Source organism: Schistocerca gregaria, chromosome 3, assembly GCF_023897955.1.
Source record: "Schistocerca gregaria isolate iqSchGreg1 chromosome 3, iqSchGreg1.2, whole genome shotgun sequence".
Lineage (NCBI taxonomy): Eukaryota > Metazoa > Arthropoda > Insecta > Orthoptera > Acrididae > Schistocerca > Schistocerca gregaria.
This window is the reverse complement of record NC_064922.1, coordinates 743,935,804-743,958,062: the sequence shown is the minus strand read 5'-3', so window position 1 is coordinate 743,958,062 and position 22,259 is coordinate 743,935,804.

The window sequence follows — 22,259 nt, the reverse complement described above, 5'->3', positions numbered from 1 at the left end:
AAAAATGCTCCTCATATAAAACTTCATATCTAATTAACGTTCTTGAAAACCCTATTATCGACTTTTGTAATAACCTGAAATTTTGCAGAACACCACAACACTATTAATTAATTTTGAAAAATGCAAACTTTTGCTACAATATAAATGAAATACGTTTTCGCGCTACATGCATCGAAGTGTAATAAAGTTTGTGTCTAAAATAGCGGTTTTTGGAAGATATACTGCTCACATTGAGTTGTTATGATATTGGGGTTACTGTGGCTACAACTGCATATCAACTGTAACCATGATTTAGTCCAACACACAGTTACAGAAATGGGAATAAAACTTATTTTTGTATAACTTAGGTATTTCAGTCACAATTGTTGCAGTGAAATGCCTTCAAAGTGCAAGTTTCTCAGAGTGCAAGGCCTTTCGACAAACGCCTGGGCTGTGGACACATATTTTCCCTGAATCTGATGCGATGGAGATTTAACACGTTGCTGAGTACTTTTAACAAGTACGTGACTGCCAGCTTATTTCCTGCAGTGGTTCAGTGTTATCCTGCTAAATTCACTTGACACCTACTTCCCATTTCCGTTAAACAATATGAAAGAATTATTTCAAGGTGTAATACTGGATTATCAAATTTATGGTTTATTTCTAGGAAGATTATTTCATGCAGAATACGAGTCTCATAGATTATATTGTCAATTAAGTGTGTTACCAGTCACTATGCCAAAGAGAGTGTACTGCAGTCAGCACGCCCCACTACATATGTAGTTACATGACTGTTTGGTGAACGAAGATCCATTACACGTTGATCCAGTGTCCTTGAGACCTAGATATTCTGTCAGACGTTTCCCTTTTCTCCCGAGCTACAAGTTTTCAGACGAGAACCAGTGGGGAGATTTTAATATCTCCATCTTAAGTCTTCTTACAATCTCGGTTTACTGTCCCCTAGATCGGAACGCGAAAACATAAAATTGCAACATTGCACCCTTGTTAAAACTTACGTATTAGTCTTAACAATGACATAGTTTTTTTTAAAAAATAAGCAATCTCAGCTGCGATATTACTGAACGGCAGTGGCGCATCTCACCCTTTTGAGCCATCATCAGATTGCGTAAAAGTAGCTGCACATGTGACCCATTCGCCATAAAATCGCATATAAGGAGAAAAAGACACTAACGTAATCGGGTGGATTATACAGGGTGGTCCATTGATCGTGACCGGGCCAAATATATCACGAAATAAACGTCACAAGGGAAAACCACAAAGAAGAGCTTGAAGGTGGAAACGAGACGGCGCTATGGTTGGCCCGCTAGATGGCGCTGCCATAGGTCAAACGGATATCAACAGCGTTCTTTTAAATAGAAACCACCATTTTTTATAACATATAAGTGCAGGGTAATGCAGGAGTAGGTTTAATAATGAATAGGAAAATAGGAATGCGGGTAAGCTACTACAAACAGCATAGTGAACGCATTATTGTGGCCAAGATAGATACGAAGCCCACAGCTACTACAGTAGTACAAGTTTATATGCCAACTAGCTCTGCAGATGAAGAAGAAATTGAAGAATGTACGATGAAATAAAAGAAATTGTTCAGATAGTGAAGGGAGACGAAAATTTAATAGTAATGGGTGACTGGAATTCGAGTGTAGGAAAAGGGAGAGAAGGAAACATAGTAGGTGAATATGGATTGGGGCTAAGAAATGAAAGAGGAAGCCGCCTAGTAGAATTTTGCACAGAGCACAACTTAATCATAGCTAACACTTGGTTTAAGAATCATAAAAGAAGGTTGTATACGTGGAAGGACCCTGGAGATACTAAAAGGTATCAAATAGATTATATAATGGTAAGACAGAGATTTAGGAACCAGGTTTTAAATTGTAAGACATTTCCAGGGGCAGATGTGGACACTGACCACAATCTATTGGTTATGACCTGTAGATTAAAACTGAAGAAACTGCAAAAATGTGGGAAATTAAGGAGATGGGACCTGGATAAACTGAAAGAACCAGAGGTTGTACAGAGTTTCAGGGAGAGCATAAGGGGACAATTGACAGGAATAGGGGAAAGACATACAGTAGAAGAAGAATGGGTAGCTCTGAGGGATGAAGTAGTGAAGGCAGCAGAGGATAAAGTAGGTAAAAAGACGAGGGCTGCTATAAATCCTTGGGTAACAGAAGAAATATTGAATTTAATTGATGAAAGGAGAAAATATAAAAATGCAGTAAATGAAGCAGGCAAAAAGGAATACAGACGTCTCAAAAATGAGATCGACAGGAAGTGCAAAATGGCTAAACAGGGATGGCTAGAGGACAAATGTAAGGATGTAGCAGCTTATCTCACTAGGGGTAAGATAGATACTGCCTACAGGAAAATTAAAGAGACCTTTGGAGAGAAGAGAACCACGTGTATGAATATCAAGAGCTCAGATGGCAACCCAGTTCTAAGCAAAGAAGGGAAGGCAGAAAGGTGGAAGGAGTATATAGAAGGTTTATACAAGGGTGATGTACTTGAGGACAATATTATGGAAATGGAAGAGGATGTAGATGAAGACGAAATGGGAGATACGATACTGCGTGAAGAGTTTGACAGAGCACTGAAAGACCTGAGTCGAAACAAGGCCCCCGGAGTAGACAACATTCCATTAGAACTACTGACAGCCTTGGGAGAGCCAGTCATGACAAAACTCTACCATCTGGTGAGCAAGATGTATGAGACAGGCGAAATACCCTCAGACTTCAAGAAGAATATAATAATTCCAATCCCAAAGAAAGCAGGTGCCGACAGATGTGAAAATTACCGAACTATCAGTTTAATAAGTCACAGCTGCAAAATACTAACGCGAATTCTTTACAGACGAATGGAAAAACTGGTAGATGCGGACCTCAGGGAGGATCAGTTTGGATTCCGTCGAAATGTTGGAACACTTGAGGCAATACTGACCTTACGACTTATCTTAGAAGATAGATTAAGAAAAGGCAAACCTACGTTTCTAGCATTTGTAGTCTTAGAGAAAGCTTTTGACAATGTTGACTGGAATACTCTTTTTCAAATTCTAAAGGTGGCAGGGGTAAAATACAGGGAGCGAAAGGCTATTTACAATTTGTACAGAAACCAGATGGCAGTCATAAAAGTCGAGGGGCATGAAAGGGAAGCAGTGGTTGGGAAAGGAGTGAGACAGGGTTGTAGCCTCTCCCCGATGTTATTCAATCCGTATATTGAGCAAGCAGTAAAGGAAACAAAAGAAAAATTTGGAGTAGGTATTAAAATTCATGGAGACGAAGTAAAAACTTTGAGGTTCGCCGATGACATTGTAATTCTGTCAGAGACGGCAAAGGACTTGGAAGAGCAGTTGAACGGAATGGACAGTGTCTTGAAAGGAGGATATAAGATGAACATCAACAAAAGCAAAACGAGGATAATGGAATGTAGTCAAATTAAATCGGGTGATGCTGAGGGAATTAGATTAGGAAATGAGACACTTCAAGTAGTAAAGGAGTTTTGCTATTTAGGAAGTAAAATAACTGATGATGGTCGAAGTAGAGAGGATATAAAATGTAGACTGGCAATGGCAAGGAAAGCGTTTCTGAAGAAGAGAAATTTGTTAACATCGAATATAGATTTATGTATCAGGAAGTCGTTTCTGAAAGTATTTGTTTGGAGTGTAGCCCTGTATGGAAGTGAAACATGGACGATAACTAGTTTGGACAAGAGGAGAATAGAAGTTTTCGAAATGTGGTGCTACAGAAGAATACTGAAGATAAGGTGGATAGATCACGTAACTAATGAGGAGGTATTGAATAGGATTGGGGAGAAGAGAAGTTTGTGGCACAACTTGACTAGAAGAAGGGATCGGTTGGTAGGACATGTTTTGAGGCATCAAGGGATCACAAATTTAGCGTTGGAGGGCAGCGTGGAGGGTAAAAATCGTAGAGGGAGACCGAGAGATGAGTACACTAAGCAGATTCAGAAGGATGTAGGTTGCAGTAGGTACTGGGAGATGAAGCAGCTTGCACAGGATAGAGTAGCATGGAGAGCTGCATCAAACCAGTCTCAGGAATGAAGACAACAACAACAACAAGTGCAGTACGTAAAGAAATATGAATGTTTTAGTTGGACCACTTTTTTCGCTTTGTGATAGATGGCGTTGTAATAGTCACAAACATATGGCTCACAATTTTAGACGAACAGTTGGTAACAGGTAGGTTTTTAGATTAAAATATAGAACGTAGGTACGTTTGTAGATTTTATTTCGGTTGTTCCAATGTGATACATGTACTTTTGTGAACTTATCATTTCTGAGAACGCATGCTGTTACAGGGTGATTACCTGTGAATACCACATTCATGCAATAAATGCTCAAAATGATGTCCGCAACTTCAGTGCATTTGTCAATACTTTTAACGACATTCCTCTCAACAGTGAGTAGTTCGCCTTCCGTAATGTTCGCACATGCATTGACAATGCGCTGACGCATGTTGTCACGCGTTGTCGGTGGATCACGATAGCAAATATCCTTCACGTTTCCCCACAGTAAGAAATCCGGAGGAGTCAGATCCGGTGAGCGTGCGGGTGCTTCGACGACCAATCCACCTGTCATGAAATATGCTATTCAATACCGCTTCAACCGCACGCGAGCTATGTGCCGGACATCCATCTTGTTGGAAGAACATCGCCATTCTGTCATGCAGTGAAACATCTTGCAGTAACATCGGTAGAACATTACGTAGGAAATCAGCATACTCTGCACCATTTAGATTTCCATCCATAAAATGGGGGCCAATTATCCTTCCTCCCATAATGTTGCACCATACATTAACCCGCCAAGGTCGCTGATGTTCCACTTGTCGCAGCCATTGTGCATTTTTCGTTGCTCAGTAGTGTATATTATGCCGGTTTGCGTTACCGCTGTTGGTGAATGACGCTTCGTCGCTAAACAGAACGCATGGAATAAATCTGTCATCGTCCCGCAATTTCTCTTGTGCCAAGTAGCAGAACTGTACACGACGTTCAAAATCGACGCCATGCAATTCCTGGTGCATAGAAATATGGTATGGGTGCAATCGATGTTGATGTAACATTCTCAACACAGACGTTTTTGAGATTCCCGATTCTCGCGCAATTTGTCTGCTACTGATGTACGGAATAGCCGCGACAGCAGCTAAAAAACCTTCTTGGGCATCATCATTTGTTGCAGGTCGTGGTTTACGTTTCACATGTGGCTGAACACTTCCTGTTTCCTTATATAACGTAACTATCCGGCGAACGGCCCCGACACTTGGTGATGTCGCCCAGGATACCGAGCAGCATACATGGCATACGCCCGTTGGGCATCTTGATCACAATCAACATCAACACGATATCGACCTTTTCTGCAATTGGTAAACGGTCCATTTTAACACGGGTAATGTATCACGAAGCAAATACCGTACACCCTGGCGGAATATTACGTGATACCACGTACTTAAACGTTTGTGACTATTATAGCACCATCTATCACAAAACGAAAATAGTGGTCCAACTAAAACATTCATATTTCTTTACGAAAGAGTACACGAATATGTAATAACAAAGGGGCTTTGCTGTTTAAAAAAGCGCAATTGATATCCAGTTGACCTATGGCAGCGCCATCTAGCGGGCCAACTATAGTGCCACCTGGTTTCCCCCTTCAAGCTAGACGAGTTTCAGTTCTTTGTAGTTTTTTCTTTTGATGCTTGTTTCGTGAGATATTTGGCCCGGTCACTATCAACGGATCACCCTGAATATCCGGTTACCTTGGTGTCTATTTTACATCATACGTGGTTTTATGACTGATGGGTCACAAATCTAGCTACTTTTACTCAATCTGGTGATGCCCAGAAGGGTGAAACGCGTCACTGGCATTAAATAATTTCGCAACCGAGACAGTTTTTGTTCTGAAACACTTTTAAACCGGTTGCTGTTGCAGATTGCCACGATGGAATGGGAAATTTTTAACATAATTTTTAGTTTATTTTATTCATAATGGAAGTCCATGAACTCTGTGAATGTTCTTTTTAAGGTCAAAGTTGAAACAACACTCTATTAGTCACATCTGAAGGTGGTTTATTAAATCACTATCGGTTTTGGGCTTCTACCCATCTTCAGCTGATATTTCCACTTTTAATGTTGGAGTTCATTATTCATCTTCAACAGCAAGTTACATGAGGGGAAGGAGAAAGGAAGTTATTTCATTGAACGTGGCGAAGCTGAAAGAATTGTGTGTATTCAAATTAAATGGAGTATCCAAACTGTAAATGCACATTATTAAAGTAAGAAATCATGTTTCAGAGACCTAGGGAACCATTGTCTCTAATTCTGCAAGCTGCGAAGCCAGGAACATAGGAGTGTGGTCTGGCAGCATGCCCAATGGTGTCAGAAACACAGTGTTGTCTGTCAGTACATGTATTGTCAGGATTTCTACAATGCAAAACAGCGTCTCTGAGTGCGAGCAGGGCGACGGACGTCGCAAGGATTTGTTGACTCTGCCGGCGCAGCAGGCGTTAGCGTTGCTTGGCATGGTCAGAGACCACGCTCTCAGCTGATGTGACATCCTACAGCACGCTGGCCTGGAAGTCTGCAGGCGTTGCCCTTCCAACCAGGAAGCTAATAGCTTCGTGAAGTCTTCCACAAAGACACTTTCGTGATCATTGTAATTTGCGCTCTGATCGGCGGCCAACAGATCCTCACAGGTTGATGGTGGGGTTGACGGCATTTACCTTTCGTCTATCGATACCTGTCCGCTTCCCACAGAGGAGGCCGGTGGCTGGTGAATGGGGCGCGGGGTGCGTAGACAGGCTCTATTCTCCATTACAATACATAATTTGACTGAGCTATGCGTGATACTGAATAAGTGGCTAGTCGACGCGCAAGTCGCCGAAGTGGCGTCAAATCGAAGGACTTGCACCAGGCGAACGGTCTACCCGACGGGAGGCCCTCGTCACACGACATTCCATTTCATTTTCAGTGGCTAGTTTGGTTTCTTAGGTATACCCTCAACGCCAGATTTGCGTACTTTTATGGTATTCTCGGTATGACAGAAGGTCAAGTAGACACAGAACATATCAAGGTTCATGTGAATTTAGTCATATCTTAAGTTACTTGTGAAACAATCGCTTGTCACAGGAATATTCCCAAACTGGCTTAAATATGCCTAAGTTATATCTCTCCACAAGAAAGGGGACAAAGAAATGCCGTCAAATTACAGACCGATCTCACTTTTCCCAGTTTTTTTTTAAAAATCTTTGAAAAGGTTGTGGTCAAGCGTCTACTTAGCACCTTAGTGAAAATAAAATACTGTGAAAGTCACAGTTTGGGTTTCTTAAGGGTTCTGATATTGAGAAGGCTATTTACACTTACAGTGAAAATGTCCTTAATTCGTTAGACAACAAATTAAAGGCAATCGGCGTATTCTCTGACGTGTCAAAGGGTTTTGACTGTGTGAATCACAGCAGTTCTTTAAGTACATTAATATAGTATGGCATCACTGGTAGTGCTGTAAGGTGGTTTCAGTCATATCTTACTAATAGAAAACAAAGGGTGTCATTACGTAACACTTCAGCAGTTGGCAATCAGACATCATCTGCCTGAGATGAAATTGCATGTGGTGTTCCCCAAGGTTCCATATAGGTCCACTACTTTTTCTTGTGTACATTAATGACCTGTCATCGGTTACATTACCAGATGCCAAGTTTGTCTTATTTGAGAAGATACAAACATTGCAATAAATAGTAAATCAAATATAAATTTAGAATGTGCAGCTAATCAAAATTTTACTGACATTAATAAGTGGTGCTTTTCCAATTTACCGTCATTAAACATTGAAAAGACTCCCAATATGCAGCTCGGAACTTCCAAGATATTTCCTTCTAGTGTGCGTACGAATTATGATGATATGGAACTAGGAGAAGTTGAGAGTGTAAAATTCTTGGGATTACAACTTGGTAATAAATTCAGTTGGGAGCGACAGACTAACGAACTGCTGGTATTACCGATACTTCTTGTTTTTATACAAGCAAAATTTCTAATTGAGATTAGATTGCTGTTATTATTAATTTGTAATAGGCAGTGTACACTTTTACGGAGCTTTCCATTGGTTTATTGAATATAACAGAAAAATGGAAGATATAAATTTATTATCAACAATATAGTCTCTCACGCATCATTTAACCATCTCGCAATGCTTGGGTAGTTTTTTCTTTAATACCTGTAGAAATCTCATGGTTTGGAGGTAAATAGGTCGAAAAAAAAAGCTGCCACATTTCCATCGCGAAAGCAATTTTCTTGAATGTCATTCCAGGAAGAGTGAGAAACGTAAATTTTCAGAGCAAAAATTAGAAGTTGAGCAACCTAATCAAGCTGCTGGACATCTATTGTTTTTCATATCAGCAGAACAACTTGTGATGCTTTCTTCTTGCCCAATTTTCTTATCGAAAGATGTATCATATTTTATCAACAAAAACCTGGGCAATGGACATACAGAGTGATTCAGCAGACCCTACCAATGTTGCTTTATGCAACCTTCAGTGTTGTATCTGGTCTTCAAAAACCACGTGCGAGATTTTCGCATTCTGTCACTCGCTACGCACACTCATCCCTCACCAGCCAGAATTTCTAGTACGTTGTTCGTGGCATTCCCTCCTATCACTGTACATAGATTTCCGACTAGACAAACTATTCCCAATATTCGGCATTTTTTGGCTCATATTGATTCGGCTATTACACCACCAGCATAGTCGGCTATTTCACATGATTAATTTAAACGTGCCCCTGAGGGTAATGAAAGAAAACTGCTTCTCTAAACGTTGCTCTGGAATTAATTACATTGACAGTTCCATCCAAACTTAACCGTTTCAACCACAGTACTTCCGTTGTCAGAAGGCCTGACGAATTCACCGCTGTAATTATTTGCTTTGTGCTGTTAAAATTCACGAAACTGTTAAGCAAAATTTACACAAACGTCATCTTTACAATTTGCAAGTGCTCGGCTAAGCAGATGGCGTACTACCGCCAGTAAATGAAAAATGTGGGAAATATTCGTGCAGTCGCAAATTTTTGTACAGTGGTAGGAGGGAGTGCCATGAACAACGTATTAGAAATTGTGACATTTGGGGGCTGAGTGTGGGAGTGGAAGTGTTTTTGAAGGTCACTTATTTTACGTTTTTCTTGATTAGCTCGAAAACTGCTGCCTCTACAAAAACGCATCCTGGTTCAAAATTTAACTGCATTAAATATTCTGCAGAAAACCCTCTTCGTTTCTTCTACTGATAGTTTCCATGTAGAAAGTCAGGGAACATGAAAATCTTGCTAGTGCTTTTTGAAGCCAGATATAATATTGCGGGTAGCATAAAACAAAGTATTTACAGTCGGTTGGTTCATCATGTTGATTAGGGAGAAAATCGTACAACGCAACCACGTTAGTGTGCCGGCAAAATGCAAAGCACCTAACTATCGCTTGTCTCCGCACACTTCTCTGTGCCTGAAGAGCTGTTATGTATTACGGCTCATCCAGTAACCATTTTTATGAATTAATCATATAGGCACCAAATTTCATCTGCTTTAACTATACTGGGTGGGGTGATCGATGACTGACTGATGGCCTTCAAGCAAACGTGTACGTATGTCCACCGTCTCATTTCCATTCCTTTGAATAGAGAACGTAGTACATCTACACCCAACTTTCGAACCTTGCTCATTGAACGAAGATATGTGAGTTTACAAGAAATAGATCAGAAGTAATTCCCTGTTATGGAACAGTATCATACGAGGAAGTTCGAATGTGTCCATTAATGCTCACAGAAAGTCAACAGAATGAGTTTACAGCGCAACAGGGGTGCCACAACAATGACAGCAGCTGACAGCAAAATGATAGACGAACAGATAACGGAGTAACTGATAATCGGACAGAATCTAAAATGTTAGAACCGACCGAAGAGAGGGGTTGGAGGAGAAATACAACAGAGTTTTTTGTGATCAGCCCGGAGTCATGCATAATCATCAATATAAGTTAAAGTAAAATTTCGTCAGCCATTTTCAATAAAATCATGCCCAATAAAATTTGTCAACAGGGCTGTTGTACGTGAACATCGAAGAAATATAAATCAGTGTCGAGTGATTGATAGTTCACAAGGCCTACAACATTCCTTTAGTTGAGATAAACAAGCTCAGTGGAATGGAATGAGTAGTGTTAGATGCATGGCACCTCAACAAAATTATGTTAACTGAAACTGACAAGCCAGAAAATATTTCAGAAATCACGAAAAATTCAGGGAAAGTTTGTACATGACAAGATGTGATTTATGGTGAAGGTAGTCGCAAGTCGAAAATACATAACATTACTTTTAACAATAAATGTTATCACTATATGGTGGTATCATTTTGAATCAATGTGACTATGGTCGCGTTTATAGAGCTTTGGATGACTTTCTGGAAACTGATCCGAATTCGGAATCAACTGTTTATGAACACTGCTTTTTAACAGCCACTATAGGATGTTATAGAACACTGCCAAATTATAGAATTGTTCATTGTTGTCGTTAATACAGGAATGACATTGAAAATCGCAAAATGTGAATTTTTAAAGAAAAAAAAAACGAAGTTTTAGAACTCTATACATCACAGCAAGGGGTTAATGTGGACTCAGAAAAGATAAGATCCATTAAGGAAGGCTTGTTCTGAAGAACAATAAGCAAATGAAATCACCGTTTGGTATGTGACAGTTCTACCGTCAATCCATTCCTGATCGAGCACTGAATGACCCACACTTAGTGAATATCACCAGGATATGGACACACGAATGCCGTCGAGCATTTGAACTAATCAACGGGACGTTATCCAGCTCTTAAACATGACAGAATCCTAAGTGTTCCCGTTCTTCTGGTCCCAGAAGTAAGTGATCATGGGATGGGGTACCAGTTGATTCAATCAATAAACAGAAGAGTAAAACACAACGATAGCCTTCACCAGCTGTAGACTGACGCCTTGCGAAAAAAATTACAGCATCAGCCAGGAGGAACCTCCGGCAGTTTTTTGGAGTCTGAAGAAATTTTATTTATTTCGTTAGGGACCTCATACAATAATAATCAATACTGCCCAAAAAGCCTTAATATATCGGAAGGCGTGCAGACTCCTACATGGTACACTGATTCAGTAGTCATTGTTTCCAAGATAATTCGATATTGAAATAACACGTGTTAAAGCAGAACAGAGCTTGGTATCAGAAGCACTTCCGCAAATGCCTGTAGAAATGAAAAACGGCAAGCACGAAATTACGTACATCTTAGGTACCCACAAGAAGCTGAGAACGAAGAAAATTTCTACGTCTACATCTACATACACACTCAGCAAGCCAACGTATGGTGATGACGCAGTATCTTCCTTTTCCGTTCCCCTCGCAAACAGAGTGCAGGAAAAACGATTGTCTGTATGCCCCCGTTCGAGCTTTAATTTCTCTTACGTTTTCTTCATGGTCCTTGCGTGAAATGTATGTTGCGGCAGTGGAATCGTTATGCAGTCAGCTTCAAATGCCGGTTCTCTAAATTTTCACGATAGTGTTACTCGAAAAGAAAGGATGACACCTGTTGCGCAGGAAGAACCTCACTTTTAAATTAATCCAAGCTAAAGTTGAACATGGTGATAGTAAAGTACTAATTCACTAATGCCTCTCAATTACAGAAAGAAGGAAAGATTTAGACTGGAGAATTTATTGGCCTAAAAATTTAACAATTTAGTTAATTACAGTTATCCCAGTTAGTCATTCTGGGAAGTAAAAATGTTTAGAAAAGTCGAGCGAAACCGTTAACAGGGATGGTAACAGAACAGAACAATATTACTTCTACAGATTTCAAAAATGAGTTATGAATAAAACGTGATGGAGTGATTCGGTGGTCATTGTTTCTGCACCAACACATGAATAAAGCAGTCCAAGGGAATATGCAAAACATTCTAGCACAAGACGTATTAGAGCTATTCCTTTTGGGTTTGTTTGTTTCAGTGCCCAGGAGGCAGATACATTTTCATCACATTTAATGTATTTACAAGGTTTATAAAATTATACTGTATCAGCCAATGGCAAGGCATTAGCAGCAAAAGTTGACAGATTTGTAGACAGGTGCGTACACTTAAAGCCAAATTACTGGACAATGGTCTGCAGTTCATGTCCAGGGAGTGGCAGAAAAAATTATGAGCCCTTGGAAAAAAAGAACGCCCTATGTTCCAGCAAGTAACATTTCAGAATATTGAATGATGGAAATACCGTGACTGGCTAAAACCCACTGTTCAGATAATCACTCCGCCTTTGGAAGATATGTTCGAGTACTTCAAAAAGTAACCGATAGCACGGGACACAGAAGTTCAGGTTAAACACCGTCTTTGGTAATGAAGGGAGAACTGAAATCCACCACTCTGGGGGAGAACGTGGAATTGTTCCAATAAAGAAGAATTTTAGCAGAGAACCTAAGAGAACCAATAGGAAGAAAATGCGAGAAGCAGGTGGCACATAATGAAAAATCAACATGAGGGAAAAGAAAGCATACACACTTCCGAACTGGAGACTGGGTTCTAACAAGAAGTCATAATAAATCTAGTGAGGAAGCAGGAGAGATCGAAAAGTTTTTTGTTTTATATGAAGAACCATTTATAATTTCTGGTAAAGCATTTGGAAATTTATACAAATCAACTAACCCAAAGCTGATGGAGAGATACGGGCTAAGGAACATCTTACAACTACCAAAATATTATCGGAGGAGATAGTAGACGTAAGGGATATTAGACATAAAGGAAATTCTGCCAATATTATTTTATCAGTTTCATCTTATGTTTATCTCTATAAGGGAACCGAAGTTTTGACGTATTTTAAGAATTGGGTAGTTAGATCGAATAACTGATGAGGAGGTATAGAACCCAACTTGGAAAAAAGAAATTTGTAGCAAACCTTGACCGAATAATTGCAGAGGAAAAACGAATTTCGAATACAGTATGCATACTCGAATGAATGCACACTGCAGCAGTTACATAGAGGTGAAAAGGTATGCACAGAATAGAACAGTGTGGAGAGCTGCCTCATATCGGCCTCCGACTTCAGTCAGCAAAAATTTCTTTACAACATAATCTAGGCTTTTAGGCGTAATTTGGATTCGGGACGTACACTCGCTTACACTTCAGTGACATTGAAGACCTTGTCAAATGAAAAAAAAATGAGATGCTCGTATAGCATAGTTGACCAGGAGGTCGCATTCGGGTTCGGCCGACAAATACAAGTCTCATTTCAGTCGGTGCCACTTTGGTCGACTTGCAGCCGATGATGAGGATGAGAAGATAATGAGGACAACACAACACGTAGTCCACAACACCTCGGCTCAGTGCATGGGAGGCAAGCACGTTACCACCCAGCTAAGAAGGCGGACACCTTGTCAAATAACATTGAGGCTTTGAATCTCTGAGAGTTAATGTAATTTATTAGACACATTCCTTGCGTTTTCGTCAATGTCTACAGTGGAGTTTCGTAGGTCGTGTCGATAGTGGTTTGTTTGTCTGTGTAGTGCAGTTTTCCACGGTCTTTAATATGGACAGGGACTATGATTGCTGTGTGCGGATGTGAGCCGAGTTGGTGACACTTTACTCTCATCCCCAGGGTGGGTTGCCTTCGGTTACGCAGCTTGAGGCTGCAGTGGACCCTGAGATTCTGATAGTATGTGAAATATGCTAGCAGCAAGAGACAGTTAGTGCCTTCTCTACGCGATAACGATGGAAATACTGTCGATGACAGTACCGCTAAAGCAGAGCTACTAAACGCAGACTTCCGAAATCCGTTCACCAAAGAAGACAAAGTAACTATTTCAGAAGTCGAATGATGAACAGCTACCAGCATGAGTAACTTGGAAGTAGATGTCATCGGAGAAGTAAAGCAACTTAAATCGCTAAATAAAAGCAGGTCTTCCAGTTCAGACTATATACCAATTAGGTTCCTTTCAGAATATGCTGATGCAGTAGCTCCATACATAACAATCATATATAACCTCAAGCTCGATGAAAAATACGTAACCAAAGACTGGAAAGCTGCGCAGGTCACACCAACATTCAAGGAAGGCAGTAGGAGTAATCCACTAAATTACAGGCCCATATCATTCACGTCGATATACAGCAGCATTGTGGAACAAATATTGTGTTCGAACATTGTGATTTACCTCGAAGAGATCGTTCTCCTGACACATAGTCAACATGGATTTAGAAAACATCGCTCTTATGAAACACAACCAGCTCTTTCCTCACACGAAGTATTGAGTGCTATCGCCAAGGCGTTTCGTAGTCATTCTAGATTTCCAGAAGACTTTCGACACCGTACCTTGTAACGCCGGAAATACATAGCCTCCTATTTCCATCTATTGTACTATAAGTTTTTTCCTAATTTTTTTACCTGAGGATATGACATTTATGTGTGTTTATGCATTGTAATTGTTTTACTATATATGCATTTATGTTGATGTATAATTGGTTTGTTTTGTAAATATTATTTGTATTTTTAGGCTGGGTCTGGCCTAGGGAAAACTATGCTATCGAACGATTACATCGATATGTCGTGTGGAGAACCAAAGTATTTAGGATCTTTGGTAGTGTTAACTCTGCCTCGTGGAGCGCGGGCAGAGAGGGTCTGGGAGGAGTAGGGCGGTGGAGCAGGTGTTTTGTGTGGCGCTCCCGCGAGATGCCGCGCTTTCGGGGTTTGGCAGCATGTAATTGCGCTCGACTTGCTATGATAGTTTCTGGCACGGTGTCGCGGACGGGAAGCATTAGCTGGAGCACACCAAGAGCCCGTTTCACCCGACGGCCGACAATGAGTGACTGTCGCCACCTCCTCGATCGACAGCTTCAAACCTTCAATCAACCAACAAGGGAAGACTGGAAGCACGTAAAGTTTTAGAACTGTATGGCAGACCTCAGCTTTTCAAACTGTTTGAAAATTACAGCAACGTAGCATGAAGCTTTGTTGCTCATTGTCCCAATTGCATTACCAAGCAGGGTCCCCTCCTTTTCCGGAATGAACCCGAGTGTCGTTGAAATTCAAACGCCAGCATTAAAGTAATATCATTCCATTTAACTGCTTTAAATTCAAAATTCAGTTAAAGTATTCATAGCTGGCTACAATATTTAGATTACACAAGCACAAATTAAGATTGCGAGTTTTGTTACCATATTTTTAGCTTACCTGTGACTGCAGCCCAGCTTGATACGTATTAAGTTTTAATATTGTTAGTTGTTGAGAATCATTTAATTCAAGTTCAAAGTTAAATCTCTTATTTCTAAATTGCGTAGATTCAGGTAGCTTTTGAAATGATTGTTGAGGTAGCCCAATACTAACCTTATTTTATTGAATTTCGTAGTGCTTCAGAAACAAAGTTCACTATTAATTTCAGTCACTAAATTAACTTTCAGTTTTCCTGTTTTATTAACTCTTTTGCTAAATTAAGTCAGAGTGTAGCGAAATTTATAACTTCTGACAAACATTCAGTTTTCACACAACACGTGTCAACCTTCAGTTGCAACGCTTGTAGTGCTAAATATATGTTCATTAATCTTCTTATTATAGTAGTTGTCCATGGGACTGGCCACCCTAATTTTCCCCAAATCTCAAATATCTAATTAACGCCAATTAATTGTTAACGTAACGACCGCACATTTACTTTCTTTATTAAGTTTACCACTTTTCAAAATTAATTTCCACCAGTTTCATTTGCATTTTTCCTTTCATTTAGATGTAACCCTTTCCTCCCTCTTTACCGACAAGTTAACTTCGGTGACGATTGCTCTTCCCAAATTTCCATTAGGTGCACGCGGTTTAATTTTTCATTGTCATTAAGGTCGATAAGTGAGTGGGAGGTTGCACCCTCACAAGCGGCTTGTAATCAAGTTGATTGCTTGTGGAGTATCGTTTCATTCATTCGTGATTTCCTGTCGGAGAGGTCACAGTTCGTAATAATTGAGGGAAAGTCGTCGCATAAAACAGAAATGATTTATGGCGTTCCCCAAGGTAGTGTTATAGGCCCTCAGCTGTTCCTTATCTACATAAACGATTTAAGAGACAATCAGAGCAGTCATCTTACGTTTTTTGCATATGAGGCTGTCGTTTACCGCCTAGTAAAATCATCAGAAGATCACGACAAATTGAAAAATAATTTAGAAAAGATGTGCATATGATACGCAAATTCTTAAGAGACCCTCAGCTGTTCCTTATCTACATAAACGATTTAAGAGACAATCAGAGCAGTCATCTTACGTTTTTTGCATATGAGGCTGTCGTTTACCGCCTAGTAAAATCATCAGAAGATCACGACAAATTGAAAAATAATTTAGAAAAGATGTGCATATGATACGCAAATTCTTAAGAGACCCTTAGTAATGAAAACTATGAAATCACCCCCATGAGCGCTAAAAGTAGTCCGTTCAGATTCGGTTGCACGATAAATCAGTAAAAAATCTAAAAGCAGTAAATTCAACTAAATATCTAGGAATTTCAGCTTCGAACTAAGTAAACTGGAAAGCACACACAGAAAACATTGTGCGAAGGTGAACCAAGGACTGCGTTTTATTGGCAGAACACTCAGAAGATGCAAGAGATCTTTTAGTGAGACTGTCTACACTACTCTTGTTCGTCCTCTTTTGGAGGACAGCTGTGCACTGTGGAATCCTTATCAGAAAAAGTTAATGGAGTACATCGAGAAAGTTCAAATAATGACGCCACGTTTCGTATTGTCTAGGAACAGAGTGTTATGGATAAGATACAGGATATGACGCGGGCGTCATTAAAACAAAGGTGTTTCTCTTAGCGACGGGATCTTCTCACGAAATTTCCATCACCAACTTTCACCTCAGAATGCAAAAATATTTTGTTAACGTCAGCCTACATAGGGATAAATGATTATCATAATGAAATAAAGGAAGTCAGAGCTCACACGGAAAGATACAGGTGCTAGCTTTTACCGCGGTTGTTCGCGAGTGGAATAACAAAGTATTATTGTAAAGGTCGTTCGATTAACCTTCTGCCAGACACTTAAGTGTGATTTGCAGAGTATCTTTGTAGATTAATCTGGTAATCTTACCAGCTACAGTGACAAAAACATTCTGGTTTAGACGTGGGAGACACATATTAACCTCTTCAAATCCCACATATTATGTTTGACATACGGAACTGTAACTTTTGTCTGCTTACGGAGCACGAGATACACACACCAATTGCTTCCTCGCCTTTCGCAAAGTATTGCAACCTACCAGAGAAAGTTTCATTGGTTTGAGTGGGCAGTTGTGGTAGTCAACTATAGTTGACCTAATATCCTCAGTGTAAGAACAGCAAAACGGTTACGACAGTCTGTAAATGTGTGTTTTAATTCATTTATTCACGTCGTAACTGCATTGTACCGCTGCTACTTTACGTTCAACAGACTGTTAATGGAATATTAACCTCCTGTAGAACTATCAGAGCACTTGCCAATATTTTGTTGCATGATTTTTACGTATGACATATGTGACACAGTGGTTTTGTGTCTCGTAAAAATGTTTGCTCATTTATAAATAAAGAGAAGAAATTCATGTTTTCCTCATTTTACTATTTTTGTGGTAATAATATGAGAAGAAGCTATAACAATAACAATAAATAATAATTATAATAATGATAATAGTAATAATAAAGAATAATGAGTTAATTGAAGATGAAATAAGCATCAATTTTTGCTTAGTGTCAGTAGACGAGCTCAAGGCATGAGGTGGACAAGCCATTCGAGTTTGATGGAAACCTGTCAGAACTTGATCAAATGTTAAGCGATTATGAGGGTAAGTCCCATGGTTCCCAGAGCCATTTGATTATGAGAATTATGAGAACTTTGTCCCGTGTACTGACTCAGGATTTGTAGTTAAGTTCTGATGTGATGGACACATCATTACCTTCATTCTCCTTGGTGTCACACGCGTGTGTCTTGAGTTCTTGCCACGTGTTCCAGGTTTTGAAGAAGCAGTTTTGGAAGAATAGACGATCAACCACACCAGTACTCTACAAAATTCATCACGGCGGTGATTTTTTAATCGTTTTTCATATATGAAAACCAGAGGTCCTTCGTATGTACTAGCAGTCAGTAAACACAACAACTGAAGAAGTCTTCTTTTTTTTTGGTATGTCTATGAAGGTGTTGTGTCATAGCTAACCCAGAGTGCACACCTCATCCTCTGTATGAAAGTGTAACTTTTTTTCCACTTACCATTATGTAATTATATAATTTATTTGTACTGGTTTCCCTTTCATCAGATGCTCACAAAATACAAATCCACTATATTACCCAGTTCCATTTTTGTAATGTTCTTGCCCTGAAAGCCAGTTTGTCGCATACGACACATAGGTCTTTGGAAAATCTAGTCATTAATTTTTGAAAATTTAAGTTTTATGAAGATTGTTGGTCGAGGTATCAGATGTAACATAAATGTTAGACGAACAAATATATTTTTCTGAAATGAAATGAGTGTGTGGCGCGGGAGTTCGGCCGCCGTTTTAGTCCTTTTTAGTTGAGGCCACTTCGGCGACTTGAGAGTCAATGATGATGGAAATGATTATGAACACACAACACTCAGTCCCCTGCCGGGAATCGAACCCTGGACCCCTGCGTGATAAGCGAAAACGCTACCGCTAAGCTACGGAGGCGAACTGTCCCGAAGATTATCTAAAATTTACAGACGCGCGAAATTTGGCACGGACTTCAATGCGAGATGCCTTTAATAGGTTCCACAACGAAACATTTTCTCGAAATTTGGTAGAAAGTCCGAAGAAATTCTGGTCGTATGTAAAGTACACAAGCGGCAAGACACAATCAATACATTCGCTGCGCAGTGCCGATGGTAATGTTACCGACGACTGGGCTACTAAAGCGGAGTTATTGAACACAGTTTTCCGAAAATTCCTTTACCAGGGAAGACGAATGGAATATTCCAGAATTTGAAACACGAACAGCTGCTATCATGAGTTTCTTAGAAGTAGATACCTTAGGAGTTGCGAAGCAACTCAAATCGCTTCATATGGGCAAGTCTTCAGGTCCAGATTGTATTCCGATTAGGTTCCTTTCAGATTACGCTGATACAATAGCTCCCTACTTATCAATCATATACAACCGCTCGCTCACAGATAAATCGGTACATACAGATTGGAAAATTGCGCAGGTCGCACCAGTGTTTAAGAAGGGTAGTAGGAGTAATCCATCGAATTACAGACCTATATCATCGACGTCGGTTTGCAGTAGGGTTTTGGAGCATATACTGTATTCAAACATTATGAATCACCTCAAAGGGAACGATCTATTGATACGTAATAAGCATGGTTTCAGAAAACACCGTTGTTGAGCAACGCAGCTAGCTCCTTATTCGCATGAAGTAATAGCCACTATCGACAGGGGATCTCAGGTTGATTCCGCATTTCTAGATTTCCGGAAAGCTTTTGACACCGTTCCTCACAAGCGACTTCTAATCAAGCTGCGGGCCTATGGGATATCGTCTCAATTGTGCGACTGGATTCGTGATTTCCTGTCAGGAAGGTCGCAGTTCGTAGTAATAGACGGCAAATCATCGAGTAAAACTGAAGTGATATCAGGTGTTCCCCAGGGAAGCGTCCTGGGACCTTTGCTGTTCCTGATCTATATAAATGGCCTGGGTGACAATCTGAGCAGTCCTCTTAGGTTGTTCGCAGATGATGCTGTAATTTACCGTCTAGTAAGGTCATCCGAAGACCAGTATCAGTTGCAAAGCGATTTAGAAAAGATTTCTGTATGGTGTGCAGGTGGCAGTTGACGCTAAATAACGAAAAGTGTGAGGTGATCCACATGAGTTCCAAAAGAAATCCGTTGGAATTCGATTACTCGATAAATAGTACAATTCTCAAGGCTGTCAATTCAACTAAGTACCTGGGTGTTAAAATTACGAACAACTTCAGTTGGAAAGACCACATAGATAATATTGTGGGGAAGGCGAGCCTAAGGTTGCGTTTCATTGGCAGGACACTTAGAAGATGCAACGGACTCGTGTTTCAGTAACTGTTGTTAAACATCAATTAGAATGGACAGGGACTGCGATTGCTGTGTTCAGATGAGGGCTGACTTGGCATCCCTTCGCTCACAGCTGCAATCGGCGCTGACTTCGGTCGCGCAGCTTGAGGCTGTTGCCAATGGGCACCACTGTGGGGAGCCGGACTCGGGTATCACGGGGATGTCAACCTCATCCCGTCTGTCCCCAGATCGGTCTGCCGCTGTGGTTGCTCCGGTTGCTGCCCGCAGTGGGGCTGAGCCCTCGCCTGTGGTTGATTGGGAGGTCGTTCCAAGGCGAGGCAGGCAGCGAAAGGCGTCCCCGGAGCCTGATCAGAAAGCCTCCCCGGTGCGTCTGACAAACCGGTTTCAGGCACTGTCTCTGGCTGAGCGAGATGCAGCTGCCTGCCCTGTTTCAGATGATCATTCTTAGCCTTCAAGGTCCGGGCAATCGCAGAGGGTGGGCTTATTGGTAGTTGGGAGCTCCAATGTTAGGCGCGTAATGGGGCCCCTTAGGGATATGGCGGCTAAGGAGGGGAAGAAATCCAGTGTGCACTCCGTGTGCATTCCGGGAGGAGTCATTCCTGATGTGGAAAGGGTCCTTCCGGATGCCATGAAGAGCACAGGGTGCAGCCAGCTGCAGGTGGTGGCACATGTCGGCACTAATGACGTGTGTCGCTTTGGATCTGAGGAAATTCTCTCTGGATTCCAGCGGCTATCTGATTTGGTGAAGGCTGCCGGTCTTGCTTACGAGATGAAGGCAGAGCTCACCATCTGCAGCATCGTTGACAGAACCGACTGCGGACCTTTGGTGCAGAGCCGGGTGGAGGGTCTGAACCAGAGGCTCAGACGGTTTTGCGACCGTATTGGCTGCAGATTCCTTGACTTGCGCCATAGGGTGGTGGGGTTTCGGGTTCCGCTCATAGGTCAGGAGTTCACTACACTCAGCTGGCGGCTACACGGGTAGCGGAGGCTGTGTGGCATGGACTGGGCGGTTTTTTAGGTTAGAAGGCCTCGGGAAAGTGCGGGATGGGCTGCAATGTCAAAGGGTGCTTGGCAATTACAGGACGTGCTTGGATCAAGGAACAGACGGAATTATAGTTGTGAACTGTTGTAGTTGCGCTGGAAAAGTCCCTGAGCTTCAAGCGCTAATAGAAAGCACAGAAGCTGATATCGTTATAGGTACAGAAAGCTGGCTAAAGCCTGAAATAAGTTCTGCAGAAATTTTTACGAAGTCTCAGACGGTGTTCAGGAAAGATAGATTAGGCAGAATTGGTGGTGGAGTGTTGGTGTCTGTCAGTAGTGGTTTATCTTGTAGTGAAGTCGAAGTAGATACTCCGTGCGAATTGGTGTGGGTGGAGGTTATACTTAACAGCCGAATTAAGTTAATAATTGGCTCCTTCTACCGACCCCCAGACTCCGATGATACAGTTGCGGAACAGTTCAGAGAAAGTTTGAGTCTCGTAACAAATAAATACCCCACTCACACGGTTATAGTTGGTGGGGACTTCAACCTACCCTCGGTATGTTGGCAAAAATACTTGTTCAAAACCGGTGGTAGGCAGAAAACGTCTTCCGAGATTGTCCTAAATGCATTCTCCGAAAATTATTTAGAGCAGTTAGTCCACGAACCCACGCGAATTGTAAATGGTTGCGAAAACACACTTGACCTCTTGGCCACAAACAATCCAGAGCTGATAGAGAGCATCATGACTGATACCGGGATTAGTGATCACAAGGTCATTGTAGCTAGGCTCAATACCATTTCTTCCAAATCCATCAGAAACAAACGCAAAATAATTTTATTTAAAAAAGCGGATAAAGTGCCACTAGAAGCCTTCCTAAAAGACAATTTCCATTCCTTCCGAACTGACTATGCGAATGTAGACGAGATGTGGCTCAAATTCAAAGATATAGTAGCAACAGCAGTTGAGATATTCATACCTCATAAATTGGTAAGAGATGGAACGGATCCCCCGTGGTACACAAAAAAGGTCCGAACGCTGTTGCAGAGGCAACGGAAAAAGCATGCGAAGTTCAGAAGAACGCGAAATCCTGAAGATGGGCTAAAATTTACAGACGCGCGAAATTTGGCACGAACTTCGATGCGAGATGCCTTTAATAGGTTCCACAACGAAACATTGTCTCGAAATTTGGTAGAAAATCCGAAGAAATTCTGGTCGTATGTAAAGTACACAAGCGGCA